A 17668-nucleotide genomic window follows, 5' to 3' on the forward strand; every position below is an offset into this window, starting at 1 on the left:
CTTCTCTGGGAACTCAGAAAAGGGAAATCCGGCTTCAGAATGGCCAGAGCATATGAGAAGTAGGAAGCTCCTTGATATCCACTAATTATTGTGAAGCCAGACTTAGCCCAGCCAGGCTGCCCATGCCTCAGGCTCAGAGGTTTGACTAGGATAGTAGTCATGGAAGACTTGGAACTATCATCCCTGCCTGAACACTTGGCAGCAAGGCCTGACAGTTCCCATATCTCTAGTACAGTGAAAAGAAGAGATTTTATCTTAGGCTGGACCTTCAGAGTTTATTTGGCCTGCTAAACCCAACCATTGTCAGAAAGTAAGGGTGGAAGGGGTCACTGGTTTAGCAGGTAGATATTAGCTTCAGGGACAGAGCTATTCTGTTCTCTTTCCCTGCAGCTGCTTGAGTCTTAAGATTCATCTGCTCCCAACAGGATTCTCCCATCTCTTTCCCTCTAATTTGTCTTTCATGCTATTGCCAGAAAGCTCTTTCTGACATATTTTGAGTGACATATAGTAGACACTCAAAGCATTTATTCCCAAAACCTACAATTCTGAATGCTTCCCCAAAATTCACCCCCTTCCTGTCCTCTTGGCATGAACATTCACCTCAGCTAGATATCTCGGGAGTCATCCCTGACTCCTAGAGAAAGTACTTTCTTTTTTTTTTTTTAACATTTTATTTATTTATTTGAGAGAGAGAGAGGAGAGACAGCGAGAGAGTACAAGCGGGGAGGAGAGGGAGAAACTGGCTCCCCGCAGAGCAAGGAGCCCAATGCAGGGCTCGATCCCAGGACCCTGGGATCATGACACAAGCCAAAGGGGTCATAACTGACTGAGCCACCCAGGCGCCCCGAGAAAGTACTTTCTTTAAAATTAAAACCACATCTGTTAAGTATTACCATAGGTGGGTTATGGCTCAACTCTCATAGCTTTTCCTCTTAGTCCCCAGAAACAGACCTCCCTTTGGGGCTTTCAACAGTTCCTTAAATGCTTAATAAGCATCTGCTAGTATCTAGCATCATTTTAGTCACTAGGAATACAATCTTTATCAAGTGTTTGGCGTATGTCAGGCCCTAGGCTAGATACTAAGGATCTAGAGATGAGAAGAAACAACCTTTGCCATTAAGGAGCTCACAATCTAAAGCACCACTTCTCCTGCCACAATGGCCTCATGGGACACTGCATCTTTAATATTTTGGCCCATAAAAGACTACATGAGTCCTAAAATGTTTACTAGAGGCTCAGGGATAGCATAAGGGAAATAAACAACAATGTATCAGTTTTCTAATCTGGCCTATAAATGGTAACTTTTCACTTGAGTGCACTATGCCCTCAAATCCATCTAAGCACCTCTTTAATAAATTCCAACCCCCCACAAGAGGGGCCCAGATACACTGGAGTTCCAAAGGTTCTCTGTCTTGGGCTCTGGTTCTTTATGGCAAGGTTGACAGCTATGTCCACTTCCTTCAAAAAATAACAAATTTACTCCAGCCTCAACAAATCAGTGACACAATATAAGCCCAATATCCAAAGGAGACACAACTGCAAAAGCCAGGCACTGTTTACTTACACTCACTCTACAGTCAAATGAGCAAGCCTTGGTTTTCTTTCCATAATGTTTCTCAAATCTGCAGTCACCTCTTCCTAGCCTGAAATCCAAGACATCTCTATCCTGGATTACTGCAAAAGCCTCCTAACTTTCCTCCCTCCACACTGCAGATGAAGTAATAGAAATCTGATGTCTTAATTCTCTGCTTGATGATCTCCAGTGCATCCTCCTTTCCTATGGGGAAAAAATTCTGGTTCCTTACCATGATCCCCTTGGTGACTAGGCGTCTGTTCACTACTCCATTTACTTCCCTGCCTCTAATTTTATGCTCAGGAAGTGCGGAAGTCCTTATTTTGACTTTTCCTATACACAGCTCCCCTTATCACCTTTTGTTCATGCAGTCTCTATCACCCAGAGAACTCTCCCCCTTTCACCTACCTAAGTTGTACACAGACTCTTGGCATCTGGGTGGCTCCTCTGACCATCCCCACACCTAAATTCATTCCTTTGTAAACCTGGGTCCTGCTACAGTATTTCCATAATGCACTGAATTTGCCACATTGCATCATAGTTCCCTACAGCTACAGCAGTTGGTTCCCAAACATTCATTAGTCTAAGGGAGTCCTAGTATTTCCATCCCCTTGCCCTTAATGGGTTCAGGGATGGATGGGCCTAAACTAATTTGAAGCAATAAGAATCTGGTCTCTACTTGACTGGATAAGAATAAGGTAGCATGTTATTCTGAGAGCCATGGGGAACTGGCTTTAGTCTGAAGATGACACAGAATGTCAGGTCAGAATAACTAGAAGAAACTCTATAGTAATAATCTTTAGTGATTATTCCCACTTGCACTGGGTTTTCTGTTAATTGCTACAAAAGTAATCTGAGGTATTAATTTGTGCCACTGAACCTTTAGACTAGTGTTTCTCAAAACCCACAGATCAAAAAATTCTTTACATTAGAACACTGTTCACATATATGTAATTGAAACAAAGGCATCACAAAACATTATTTACCTTAACAAATATGATGCACACTAATACTGTCAACTCTTCTCTAGTTACTATTTTTTAAATGCCAATCCCAATTCACCAAAATAATTGTACAACTGACTAATGGATTACAACCTGCTCTTTGAAAAACACTGATCTGAACCATTATTACAGTGACTCATCATTGCCTTTGCTGTATAAAATCCAGATTTTTCTCATGACACAAAGGCATTCTATGGCCTGGCACAGCCACCTCTCAGCCTCTTCCACCATTATTTGCTGCCACCCTTCATGGGAAACTACTTGTTCTCTAAACATATCAGACCTTTGTACATGAGGTTGCCTCTAGTATAGCTTGCCCTGTGTCACATTACCTCTTACTTATCTTTCGATTCTCTCCTCAGAAGTCACTTTTTTGAGGCTACCTCGAAACTTCACACAACCCTCCAAACAGGGCTAGGTCCCCACCTGAGTGCAGTTACAGTCCTCTGGGCATATGCCTATTAGAGCATTCATCACACTGTCCTGCAAGTGCTTGTCTGCTTCACCGACTCCATTCAGCTGAGCTCCCAAAGCCAGGAACCGAGGACTCAATCTTCTGGATAACTCTATTCCTACCAAAGGACCAAATTCATCATAGGTGCTCAATATATGTTTATTAAGTGAGGAGGAGTAAGCCATGTCCATATTCAACTCTAGCTGAACTTTACAAAACCAATAAACATGGTACTATACAGTGACAGTGCTCAGCTATACTGCTGAGTATACCAAGACTAAAGAAATGGGCTCTCCAGGGATTTACATGCTCATGATGACTGTCAAGAATGTGTGTGTCTAATTCATTTCCCACACATTTCATATCCCAACTTCCTGAAATATTTCTAGCCAACCTACAGGCAGAAGACACCTATACATTTTCCAAGTTTTAGCCAAAAGCTGAAATGATGCCTCTTTTGTGAAGTATTCTCTGAATTCCCCCAATCGAAGCTAGGCATGTTTCCCATGGTCCAGTTTCATGCTGTACATCCTTCATTGTAGCAATGGCACAATTACATTGTTCAGCACCCATTACTAGAGAGTGAACTCCTTGGGGGTGGGGGGACACATCTAATTTACTCTGGTGCCACACAATAGAGAATGTGGGACAATATGGGCATCTATAAATGTCTATTGACTGAATCAGTGTGTTGTACTAAGTTTGTCAGCCTAGCTCTGCATTTTGGTTGGGCTCAGTAATTCCTCCCTGCCCCGGTTTCCTCCCACTTCATCTGAAAAAGAACTTCCTGCAATGCTGGTTGTCCATTGTTCACTGCTGGGTAATGTCTGTACCCTTAGGCTTTTCCTCTCTATGCCCTTAAATGCGTGGGCATATTATAGCTCTCCTCTGACCCTGGGACATGAATTTGGTAGTTAAATTTGAGCTGCCTTAATAGAAATGGTCTGTGTGCTTATATTTGGAGGAAAAAAAAGTTTAAACTTTTCTGACATTTTCTCTCTGTCCCATTATATGTGTTTAATATAAAAAAAATGGTTTTCATTCTTACAAGTTAAATATTGTAAATTACACACATACAAGCTTTCTGTCAAAGTCGATACTCGAGGAAGCTGAGCTTGTTCACACTGCAGCTTCACATAGACCTTGACACACTACTGTGTAGCCCAGCACAAGAAGCACAGCATTAAAGTTTTACTGCTATTACCTTCAAGGAGAAATACAAAATACAAAAGCTGTACCTAAAGATATCACTGAGAACTGTCTGCCATTGTTCTGGGTTAATTTCTATTTGCTTTTCCTTTATATGATCTCAGAATCTTTCTTAATTTATCTTTTTCTTTTGTACCAGAAGGAAAAATTTAGTTTTTGTCTGTGCTGAGTTTGAGATGCCTGAGAGCATCTGGAGCTTGGGCAAGAGTTCTTCACTGGGAGAACAGATTTTGGGAGTTGTTGGCAATTAAAGCTAAGGAAATGGATGGGGTGACTCAGAGTGTATACGTAGAAGGAAAGGAGGCTGAGATCAGACATTATGGGACAGACAGGATACAGAAGCTATGAAGAAGACTGAGAAATTGCCTTTAAGAGAGGCAAGAAAACCTGCAAAATTCAACACAGTACCTAGTACAGTGTCTTCTTTGTGCATAGGAATCACTCAAAAAATAATTATCAAATCCATTTAGCAAGCATAATCTTTCTCATTCAAAGCACTATGGGAATATAGAAAATAAGGGACCCAACAGGCCAACTGGAGGGACAAGATCATAAACAAATAAGTATAACATAGTTAAGACAGGTATTACGAAAGTGATGCACACAGGCATACCAAGTACCAAGAAAGAAGGTGCGTGTGGAATTTTTCAGAGGAACAATGCAAGGGCTAAATTTTAAAGAATGAATAGGTATTCATTAAGCATGGGGGAGAGAAATCAGCTGGGAGGATATTACAGGCAGCAAGATCTGCAGGTATAAGTGCACTGAATTATGAAACAACATAGAGTGGTTGAGAAATTCCAAATAAGTAATTTGGTACAGCTGGGATTTAGTATTTGAGGAAGAAGTGGAGGAAATGAAGCAGGAAAGCCAAGCAAGATCAGGTTACAAAGGGCCCTGTAAGACATGATAAAGTGCTTAGTTTTTATACTGAAGACCAGGGAAAGCCACTGAAGGATTTTCAAATGGGGAGAAAAGGGATCAGATTTACATTTCAGAAAGATCATTCGTGCATCAGAGTGGAAGATGGGTTAGAGGGGCAAGACTAGAAGCAAGGAAACCAAATAGGAGGCTAGTTAAGGAATCCAGAGGGAGTTGATGGAAGACTAGATGAGGCCAGAGGCAGGGGAGATGGAGAGAAGCTGACAGACCAGACAGCTTTAGAGGAGACAGAACAGACTAGACATTGTGTGTGATTACACGAGGAAAGACAATAAGAATCCAGGATGATACCAGGTTTCTACCTGGGCAATTGGGTAGAGTAATTACATTCACAGAGAACAAGGATAGCAGAGGAAAAGCGGATTTGAGATCACTGTGCTGAACTTCGTTGTAGACATATTTCTGTTAAGGAGCTGTCTCTTGAACAGTTATTCTGGAGATCAGAGGATATGTGTAAGCTAACAATACACATGTGAAAGTCACCCACATACATGGGAGTTGAAGCAATTATACCAGATGAGATTTCCCAGTCAAAAAATACACAGTAAGAGAAAGAAGGCCTAGGAGAGGGGCCCCTGGGTGGCTCAGTCAGTTAAGCATCTGACTCTTAGTTTCAGCTCAGGTCATGATCTCAGGGTCATGAGATGGAGCTCCACGTCAGCCTGGCATTGAGCCCCGCATCAAGCCCTGCATCGGGTTCCACATTCAGCAGGCAGTCTACTAGAGATTCTCTCCCTCTTCTTTTCCCTCTACACCTCCCCCTGCTCGCTCTCTCTCTAAAATAAATAAATGTTTAAGAAAAAGAAAGAAAGAAGACCCGAGAGAGCTGACATTCAAAGGCTGGACAGAGAGAAAGAGAAACCATCTGAGGAGGGTAATAAGAAGGACTACAACTAGAACATTGGTGTGTCAAAATCCAGACAAAGAGGGTGTCAAAAATACCCATTTGTGTCTATCTCCCTCAGTAGATTGAGTTCTTGGGGGCAGACACTAGATAATTTTTGTATTCTCAGAACCTAAAGTTGGCCAGGCTCCAGAAAAATGGACTAATGAGTATCTTTGGCCATTGAACTAGGAAATTAGGGTGTTCACTGTTGACCTCTGATAGGGCAGTCTCTTGAGAGAGGCAAAAGCAAAAACCCTAAAGATAACTTGAGAAGTGTGACAATGAAAAGGGGAAATGGGGCAGAGATATACCAGCAACTTGAGAAGAAAGCAGATTTAAAAAGTAAAATTTGAAGGTTAATGTATTCATTTCTTGCTATGGTCTGAATGTTTGTGTCCCCCCAAATTTGTGTGTTGAAATCCTAATGCTCATATGGTATTATTAGGGGATGGAGCCTTTGAGAGGTGCTTAGGTTATGGTGAAGCCCTTATGAATGAGATTAGTGTTCTTATAAAGAAGACCCCACAGAGATCCCTTGCTCCTTCCACCATGTGAGAACACGCTGAGAAGGCACCAGCTATGAACCAGGAAGAGGATCCTCCCCAGAACCTGACTGTGCTAGCACCTTGATCTTGGACTTCCCACCCTCCAGGACTGTGAAAAATAAATTTCTGTTTTTTATAAACTACCCAGTCTGTGGTATTTTATTATGAACAGACTAAGACAATTTTATGATAAGTACTATTGCCAAGTCTTAGGTATGGTGACACATAAGAGTATATATAAATTGAGAGAAAAGTAAAAAATCTTGGGTTGAGGGCAAAGGGGGGGGAAGAGCTTTCTCATTCCCCATTGTGGCTTCCTTGGCTCTTCTACCTTTATTGAAAGCTCTTTCTCTTTTGGGACTCAAAGCATTGGTTGTACCACCTTCTCCTGATGGTCTTCTGATGGTCTTGGCCTAAGCTACTAAGGCATGCCTAGAGCATCTGCTGACCCAACAACCTAAATGAACTCAGTTGGCAAGCTTGAGGTTTGACTATGTCTGCCTTTGAGGAGAAAATATGCTAGTACAAATGAATTATTAAATTCAACCAGTCAGAGACCTAACATGATGGGCTAGAGCAGACAGACAGAATATCATGAATTCAAACATAACTCAGAAGTCAACATGGAAGTAGCAGAGATAGAAGCAAATACAGCATGCTCAAAAGCACCTCTGGAGGAGTTCTGCAAACAATGAGAACCAGCTACCCCCAAACTTTTTTTTATAACAGGCTGGGTCATTCATGCTGGGCTGATTGGGGGTATAGAGGGGGGAAGACCGCTTCTGATCACTCACACATTCAGTGAAGTCTTAGGTCCAGAGTCTTGCTCACCATCCCAAGACCTACTACCATTCTATCCATTTGGATACCCCATCCAAGACTCTGACCCCACAATTCTTCATTGTTCTCTCCTGAAATTCATCCTTCCAGCCCACTCTCTTTACCAGGCCTTTGACCCTTTCATGACCAGATCTACTTTACCCCTGATATTTTACCCTCCAGAAGCTCGCTCTCTAAATCCAGCTTCTTGCCTCTGGCTCTCTCATCCCCTTGCACATATATCAAACTTTCAACATCTTGTAGCTCTAGTCCTTTGAGCTCTCTCTCCCTTTGTGTAACAGGACTTTCTTCCTTTTCAGCCCAGCCTGGATGTCATGATCCAATACTTCATCAGTTCTCATGACAGTTCCTATACAATCCCATGTCTTTCTTTCCTACCTACCTACTAATCCCAGATTTCTCTTCTCCTGTGCCCTCATCACTGAGAGCTCTTAGGAAAAAATATCATACAACTGTTGGAACTGGAACCAACAGAGCTAGACCATGAACACAACAAACCTGGATTGCTCAATCCTGTCATCTCTTTCACTCCTGCAGACTTTCTCTGCTTTTCTTAAACTCTTTGTATAACCTTCATCTCTTGCTAATAGCACTTAACTTCACCTCATACTTACTGAAGGAAAAAAAAAAAAAAAGATGGAGGCTGCAGGCATGGTCTTCTCAATTTCTACCCTCCTGACCCTTATCTGCATCCAGGCACTAGGCAATTAGTTGAAAACCTATTTACTGAAGACAATTCATCCAACAACCAAGCTACCCAAAAGTCAATTCATCAAATTTTTCAAATTTATCAAACTTGCAGCTTGACACCAAAATCCAATTTGATAAAATTATCAATTCACCAAAAATGTGTTCTTTCTTAATAAAATATAATTATAAAATTTATAGAATTTATAGAAATTGTGTTACATGGAAAGGTTTAATAGCTTTGTGAATTCTGTCTCTTTTTTAAAGTTTCAATTCGTTTCAGTTTGACTTAGTTTACTTTTAGTTTTACCAAAGTCTTTTTATTAGATCTGTTCTGTACCAGATTTCAATCAAACTGTTGAATGTCACTTTTATGTGGTACTCATATCAGGCACTTAGGATTCAGATACCTAAAACAAGTAGATAATACCCATTTGATCAAGCTGATAAACCAATCTATGAATTAAGACAGTTAAAAACAGCACTTTCTAACTCAGGATTATCTAGGCCATTATTATCCCTGATACTAAAACCAGAAAAAGACCTCACAAGAAAAAAAAAACACAAATCAATATCCCTTAGAATTGAGATGCAAAATTCCTCAACAAAATACTAGCAAACTGTATCCAACAACACAGAAAAAGAACCATACACTATTACCAAGTGGTATTTATCCCAAGAATATAAGGTTGGTTTGCCATTCTAAAAGCAAGTAAATGTAATACAACATATCATATCAATAAAATAAAAAACAAAGCCACATGGTAATCTCACTAGACACACAAAAAGCATTAGACAAAATCTGACATATTTTCATTACAAAAACATTCAATAAAGTAGGAATAATGGGAATTTTCTCAACATAATAAATGACATGTATGAAAAACTCAAGCTGGGGCACCTGGGTGGCTCAGTCGTTAGGCATCTGCCTTCAGCTCAGGTCATGATCCCAGGGTCCTGGGTTCGAGCCCCTCGTCGGGTTCCCTGCTCAGCGGGAAGCCTGCTTCTCCCTCTCCCACTCCCCCTGCTTGTGTTCCCTCTCTTGCTGTGTCTCTCTCTGTCAAATAAATAAAATCTTTAAAAAAAAAAACTCAGGCTTACATCATACTTAATATTAAAAGACTGGATGCGAGGCGCCTGGGTGGCACAGTGGGTTGGGCTTCTGACTCTTGGTTTCAGCTCAGGTCATGATCTTGGGGTCTTGGGGTCAAGCCCCATGTCAGACTCCACACTCAGCATGGAGTCTGCTTGGGTTTCTCTCTCCCTCTCCTTTTGCCCCTCCCATTCGTTCTCTCTCCCTCTCTCTCTTTCTCAAATAAATCTTTAAAAAATAAAGTAAAAGACTGGATGCTTTGTCTCTAAAAACAGGAACAGGACAAGAATGTCTATTCTTACTACTTCTATTCAACATTGCATTGGAGGTTCCACCAGAGTAACTAGACAAGAAAAAGAAATAAAAGACATCTGTATTGGAAAGGAAGAAAAAAACTATCTCTGTTTGCAGTAACATGATCTTATATATATAGAAATTACCAAGGAATCCACCAAAAAAAATTAAAACTAATAAATGAGTAGAGCAAGATTACAAGATACAAGATTGGTATACAAAATTTAATTGTAGGGACGCCTGGGTGGCTCAGTCAGTTAAGTTTCTGCCTTTGGCTCAGGTTGTGGTCCCAAGGTGCTGGGATCGAGTCCCGCATCAGACTCCTTGCTCAGTGGGGAGCCTGCTTCTCCCTCTGCCTGCTGCTCCTCCTGCTTGTGTGTGCTCTCTCTCTCTCTCTCTGACAAATAAATAAATAAATAAAATCTTTAAAAAAATTAATTGTATACAAAAATCAGTTGTATTTCTATGCACTATCAAGAAAAAATCTAAATAAGAAATTAAGAAAACAATTCTGTTTACAATAGCATTGAAAAGAAAAAAATGCTTAGAAATAGATTTAACAAAAGAAGTATAAGACTGGGGCACCTGGGTGGCTCAGTCATTAAGTGTCTGCCTTCAACTCAGGTCGTGATCCCAGGGTCCTGGGTTCGAGCCCCACATTGGGCTCCCTGCTCAGCGGGAAGCCTGCTTCTCCCTCTCCCACTCCCCCTGCTTGTGTTCCCTCTCTCGCTGTGTCTCTCTCTGTCAAATAAATAAATAAATAAAATCTTTAAAAAAAAAAAGTATAAGACTTATATACTGAAAAATACAAAACATTGAGAGAAATCTAAAAATGCCTAAATAAATATAAAGATATCACATATTCATGAATTTGAAGACTTAATATTGTTAAGATGCAAATACTGCTCTAACTGATTTAAGAAACTCAGAATAGCCAAAATCATCTTGAAAAGCTGGAGGACTTTACTTCCTGATTTTAAAAATTCTACAATGTAATCAAGTCTGTGTGGTACTGGCATAAGAATATAGTTCAATGGAAGAGAAATGAGAGGCCAGAAGTAAACCTACATTTAGGGTAGATTTATTTTTTGACAAGGATGGCAAGAAAATTAAATGAGGAAAGATAAGTCTTTTCAACAAATGATGCTAGGACTAGATATTCATATGTAAAAGAATAAAGTTGACCCCTACCGTACACCACATATGAAAGCTAACTAAAATGATTGTAGACCTAAATATAAGAGCTAAAACTATAAAACTATTAGAAGAAAACATAGAAGTAAATTTGTCCTTGGATTAGACAATGGTTTCTTAGATATGATGCCAAAAGCATACACAACAAAAGGAAACTTAGACTTCATCAAAATGTAAAATTGTCATGATCCAAAGCACACCATTAAGAAAATGCAAAGACAATCCACAGAATGGGAGAAAATCATATAGCCGATAAGGAACTTGTACCCAGACTATATCAAGAATTCTCACCAACTCAAAAATAAAAAGACAACCCAATTTTAAAATGGAGAAAGTATTTGAACAGATATTTCTCCAAAGAAGGTATATATCCACTTTCTCATTTGACAAGAATTAGGAGCCCCACCAGGTTCTCACTGTGAAGATCAGAGAAAATTTCCTCATGCTTCCAGCAGGAGGACAAAAAACATAACCAATTTGAATGATGCACAGAGCTGTCTCTCTGTTCTCCTTAGCAAGTCTTGCCCTCCAGGGAAACTGTTTTCCTAGAGCCTAACCAACTCGGGTTTACCAAAGCCTAACGGACATGGAGGAAGGGAAATATCCAACTTCAGCTATATCTAGCCTTCCTGTCCTAAGGCTAAGGTGGGAAGTGGGGAAGAAAAGTTCAGAGGCATTTGTGAAAGTCACAGCCCAAGGACACAAGCTCATTATAAGACTATAGAATAGTTCTTCCCCCACACGTTGTCATCACATCAATAGAGCTCCTCTATAATAACAGGAATCAGAGCTAAAAGAACTGCAAGCCTCAGGCCCTATTTAAGAAGGAGTCTCTAGGGAAATCCAAAGACAACAGGGAGGACAAAAACAAGAGCACTAGAGGAAATTTTAACCTCCAATACCACAGCTACAGCACACGGTAAACACTGCCTAACTCCTAGCCAAATAAACATAAAATCTCACATGAAGGACCTATCTACCTCAGTTCCTTCTACATCATGTCCAGTTTCAACAAAAAATTACAAGGCATGATAAAAGGCAACAAAGTTTGAAAAGATGAAGCAAGCATCAGAACTACACTCAATTATGGCACAGATTTTGGAATTATGGGACTGGAAATTTTAAATAACTATGGTTATGTGCTAAGGATGCTAATGGAAAAAGAGGGCAGAATGAAAGACGAAATGAATGATGTAAGCAAATAGAAGGAAACTCTGAGACAGAATTGAAAGGAAATGCTAGAAATTTAAGACATCATAATGGAAATGAAGAATGCCTTTGATGGGCTTATCAGTAGACAGGACACAGCCAAGGGAAGAATCAATGAGCTTGAAGATATGTTTAATACAAATTTCCCAAACTGAAAAGTAAAGAGAAAAAAGAGTGGGGGTAAAAAGAACAGAATATTCAAGAACCATGGGACAATAACAAAAATAACAAGAACTGGAACAATAATAAAGTATGTAAAATGGGAATACCAGAGAAAAAGAAAGAAAAAGGCACAGAAGAAATATTTGAAGAACTAGTGGCCAAGAACTTTCTGAATTAATGGCAGACACCAAACCAGAGATCCAGAAAGCTCAGAGAACACCAAGCAGGATAAATACTGAAAAAAAATCTACGCCTAGTTGTAGAAAACTATAGAACATTCAAACTACAGAAAAATAAACCACAGAAAATCAAAGACAGAGGAAAATTTGAAAGAATCCACAGAAGATATACAAGTAGCCAATAGCATACAAAAAGATATTGAACATCATTAGTCATTAGAGGAATGCAAATCAAAACCACAATGAGATACCACTTCACACCCACTAGGGTGATTATAATAAAAAATATGAACAATAATAAGTGTTGGAGAGGATGTAGAGAAATTGGAACCCTCATACATAGTGGAAATGTAAAGTGGTGCAGTTGCTGTAGAAAAGTTTGGCAATATTTCCTCAAGTACTTCCTCAAAACGTTAACCATTTAGTTTACAATATGTGCCATACCAGCAATTCACTCCTAGGTATATACCCAAGGGAACTGAAAAGCCATGTACACACCAAACTTGTATATAAATGTTCATACCATTATTCTTAATAGCCAAAAAGTGGAAAAAATCCAAATGTCCATCAACTGATGAGTGAATAAACAAAATATGATATACCCATACCATGGAATATTATTCAGTCATAAAAAGGAATGAAGTACTGAAACATGCTAAAACATAGATGAACCTTGAAAACATGCTAAGTGAAAGAAGCCAGAAACAAAAGACTACATATTGTATAGTTCCATTTATATGAACTATCCAGAATAGGCCAATCCACAGATATAGAAAATAAATTACTGGTTGCTTGGGCTTGAGGGGAGGAAAGAATGGGGAGTAACTCCTAGTAGGTATGGGGTTTCATTTGGGTCAATGAAAATACTCTGGAATATATGGTGATGAATATACTCTGAATTACTAAATTCACTGTGAATATACTAAACAACTCCATGAATATACTAAAAACCACTGTGAATTATACACTTTAAAAAGATGAACTTTATGGCATATAAATCATATTGCAATAAAACTACTTAAACATAAAAGATAAAATCAAAGTTAAAACTATTTAGAGGTAGTAACAACTATATACTCAAGGATGAGGATAAGCAGAGATCCTTCTAAAGTGTAGTCTTCCTATTGTGATATGAATGGAACTGGCAGAAATCCTACAACTGTTTCTTAGATGTCACTATAGCATGAGGCCCATTTATCAATGGTCATCATGATATCTCAAAATAATTATCTTGAACTAATAAGTTTATAGTAGAATTTATATAATTAATTTTATCACTTATTATAGTAACTATTAATACCATCTACCAACTAGTATGAAAATACAGTATGGTCATATTTCAGTCCATATCTATAAAATTGCAATAAACAAAAAAAGTTTTTAAAAAGGCAAATTATTGGGTTGAAAATATTTTGGAAGATAGAACCCCTCCACCATGATTGTTTATAAAATTTTTTACATTTGAGTCATTGCATAACACTTGCAGAGCAAAATACACAAGAAGTTCTCATTCCCAAAAGTCACAGATTTGAAGGAAAAACTTAGAATATACTCAACTTTGGCCAGCCATGCCAAAATGACTTCAGTGAAACAGCTGCAAATAAATTAAAACTAAAACTAAGCTCAACTAAACTTCAAATGAGTCAACTGACACTTTGTAGACATCTTCAAAAGTAGTTAAAATCTGCCCAACCATGCAAGTTGTTGTAAACCATACAAATAACTTTAAAAGAAACAAAATTTTGTTTAACTGACAAAACTGGTAAATTTCAGCAAACTGATCACTGTGAATTGAAATTCAGAGAACTGGCTTTCTTTACTTTCCATTCCAGAGGAGAGGCAGCCTTCCTCCTCTTCACACTGGATCCCTCCACCTGTGTTCTAGATCCCATCCCCTTCTGCTTCCTCTGGCTCTTGCTCTGTGGAGGGAATCAGGAGTTTCCTTTTTTCTTTCCTAGTGTCTCTATTGGGAATTGAAGTCCTTCAGAGCCTGGAAAATACACTTGGTCTTGGAAGATCCCAACTCAGACTACCCTGGACTCTGGCCAGTTTTTAATAATCCTGCTCAGTTTCTCCAGGGCTGGGCTGTACTGAAGAGCTCTGATGATTGCAGCTTTTCAGGAGCATTTGAACAGGGGGCTAAGGCTTGGAGCAGTCTGAAACCAACAATGATGCTACCCAGTGCCTCTTCTGGCATTAAGAAGAAACAAATGAATAACAGAGCCAGCAGGAATTGTCAGCCTCCCATTCTGTCATTCAGAATCATCACTCACAAGGCAGGTCTTCTGGGTCATCTTCCCTTTCTCATTTCGCCATCCCCACACTGATCTGTCCTTCCTTGCCCCTAGTTAACTTTTTGTTCCACTGCTTCCCTGCTGTTTAACCCTTTCCATGGTGGACCTACTTCCCAAGCTTTTCTGTTCTGAAACCTCCATTTCATGATGACAACCCCTTAAATTCTCAGCCCCTTTATATATCTCTGAGCCTCCACTTCCTGTGCAAGAGGCTGGCTTTACTTAAGCACTTCTTCACTTCTGCAAATCCTTCCACGTGTCTGGGGGGAAGAGGGAAGGAGTCTCCAGTCTCAGGGGTCCCCAAGGTCCAAATGCAGACAACCACTTCACACACGCACCAATCTTTGCGAATCATACCATCTTGTCATACAAGACTCTACCCTCCTCACTGTTGTCACAAAATGACCTCCCCTCTTTTCCAGCAAGGACTTTAGTGTGGCTGTGCCTGTATCCTCTGCCCTTTCACCAGCATCCTCAATTCCTTCATCCTTTAGGCCTATAAGGCCACCAGCCGTCAGTCCCTTTAACAGTGCCTCCACTCCTTTAATACTCTCCTGAAGGTCTCTAACAGCTTGCCTCCCTCATGCCCCAACTGCCCTCCAGAGAGAATGAGATCATTTGATGGCCTCAATTCCTGCCCTGTCCACCCTCCTCCCCACTGCCATCATTCCCTCACACATGCACATTCTGCATCCTCCCCATCTTCCCTTCCTGTCTCTTCTGTTAAAGACCAACTTCTGCTTGTACTCATGGTTATTTCTCCAGTCCCTCCTCTCTCCTCTGGAACCTGCTAACCAGCCATTGCCTCTCCATTAGCTCCTCACCTACAGTGTCAAACATGGTCCTGTTGCTTTCTTCCAAGCAACTGTCCCTTAGTCCTTCCCTTCCCCACTCTTTCTGCCAGCCTCCTGTTACCTGCCTCTCTCTCCTTACTGCACTCACCCACTGAGTAGTGGTCCCTGATTCTGCTACCTCAGTAATATCCTTTCTTAATTGTGGAATAGCAACATGTCATGTCAGGCATACACTTAACAAATACAGACGGAACATCACCTATGTGCAGGTAGAGCATGTATGTGCTACAATGGTGAATACACCAGATTGACTGTTTAGGGGAGTCTTTAGACATTTAATCAAGTATTCACACACCAGAAACTTGCAACTGTGATAACCACCACCAAGGAGGAGTACCAGGCACCATGGGAATCCATCATATGGACTGACCTAGTCAGAGAAGTCAGGAAAGAGGTCTGTGACTGAGTGATGCTTCAGCTGAGATCTGAAGGTTAAATGAGAGGTCACTTAACCAAGGAAAGAACCAAAGCATGCCCCAGGCAAATGGACAAGTTTATGCCAAAGCATTTTTAACAATCAGTCTAAATAGGAGCTGCAATCCTCTTAAGTGTTCTTGCCTCTGCTCCTAAGATTGATCTAGATGGGCATGTGAGTCAGCCCAGGCCATCTGGAGTCTTTCTTCAGGATTTCTGAATTTTTCGGTGTTTAATAAGGCCTACCTATTTTTTTGGACTAATCATATATAATTTTACTTTTAAAATTAGTTTAAAACATCAAGAAGGAGAAGAAACGCATCTTCCAAACAATTAATTCCAAATAATTACTACATATTATAGCATATATCATATGTTCCCCCCCCCTCCAGGAAGTGGAGCTTAATCCCCCCTTCCCTGATTATGGGACTTAGAAACTCACTTTCAGGGGTGCCTGGGTGACACAGTTGGTTAAGTGTCCAATTCTTGGTTTCGGCTCAAATCATGATTTCAGGGTGGTGGGATCGAGCCCCACATCCAGCCCGGCATCGAGCCCCTCGTGTGGAATCTGCTTAAGATTCTCTCGCCCTCTCCCTCTGCCCCTCCCCCCAACACCCCCCCCCCCACCACTTAGCACTCACTCTCTCCCTAAAATAAATAAACAAATCTTTCAAAAAAAAAAAAAAGAAGGAAAAGAAAAGAAAAAGAAACTCACTTTCAAAGAACAGACTATGGAAAGAGAGAAAAAAAAAGCAGCTTTACAATAGAAAGACCTGACAGACACAACCTTAGCCAAGTGATCAAAGTTAACATCACCTGTGATAATCCATGTTGCTATCATGTACTCCCTGATATAATGGAATGAGCAGGGCACTTCAACTCCGTGGTACTCCTTCCCAGTTTAATCATAAGGAAAGCATCAGAGAAACCCAAACTGAGGGATGTTCCTCAAAATGCCTGGCCAGTACTCTTCAAAACTGTCAAAGTCATGAAAAAAAAAAAAAGCAAAACAAAACAAAAACAAAGACAGAGAAACTGTCACAGACGAGAGGAGACTAACTAAACATGAAGATTAAATGTAATGTGGTATCCCGAATTGAATCTTGGGATAGAAAAAGAACATTAGTGAAAAAACTGGTGAAATCAGAATAAAGTCTGGAGTTCAGTGAACAGCGATGTACCAATGTTAACCTCTCATTTTTGACAAATGTATCATAATTATATAAGATGTTATCATTAGAGGAATGAGGGGTATCATCATTAGAGGATGAAGGGTGTATGGGAACTCTCAATACTATCTTTGCAACTTTTCTATAAATCTAAAATTACTCCAAAATTTAAAAAAATTAAATCGTAAGCAAAAATGAAGCAAAATAAAATAAAATGAAAAATAAAAACTAGAGACACAAAGTAAGCCTTGATAGTATTTGAGTTCCCGTTCCACCTGCCAGTCGTCTCCCAGGTTTGGTACCGTGGGCCAAAAACTCTGCCCTTCTTTCCTCAGTGAATTCAGCTGGGTTTCTTTCACATACCATTCCATTTTCACTCTCACACTATCACTACAGTTTACCTCTGCTCCCTCCTCCTCTCTCTGTGGCCTGGATTCTTCCACCTCTTCTTTCTTTCCTTTTTTTTTTTTTTTTAAGATTTTATTTATTTGAGAGAGAGACAAAGCATGAGTTGGGGGGAGGAGGCAGAGGGAGAAGCAGGCTCCCCATTGAACAGAGACTGACGTGGGGCTCCATCCCAGGACCCTGGGATCATGACCTGAGCAAGCAGAAGGCAGCAGCTTAACCGACTGAGCCACCCAGGTGCCCCCTGTCTTTCTCTTAACA

The sequence above is a fragment of the Leptonychotes weddellii genome, chromosome 11 (genome assembly GCF_054177405.1).
Source record: "Leptonychotes weddellii isolate Sample4059 chromosome 11, ASM5417740v2, whole genome shotgun sequence".
Lineage (NCBI taxonomy): Eukaryota > Metazoa > Chordata > Mammalia > Carnivora > Phocidae > Leptonychotes > Leptonychotes weddellii.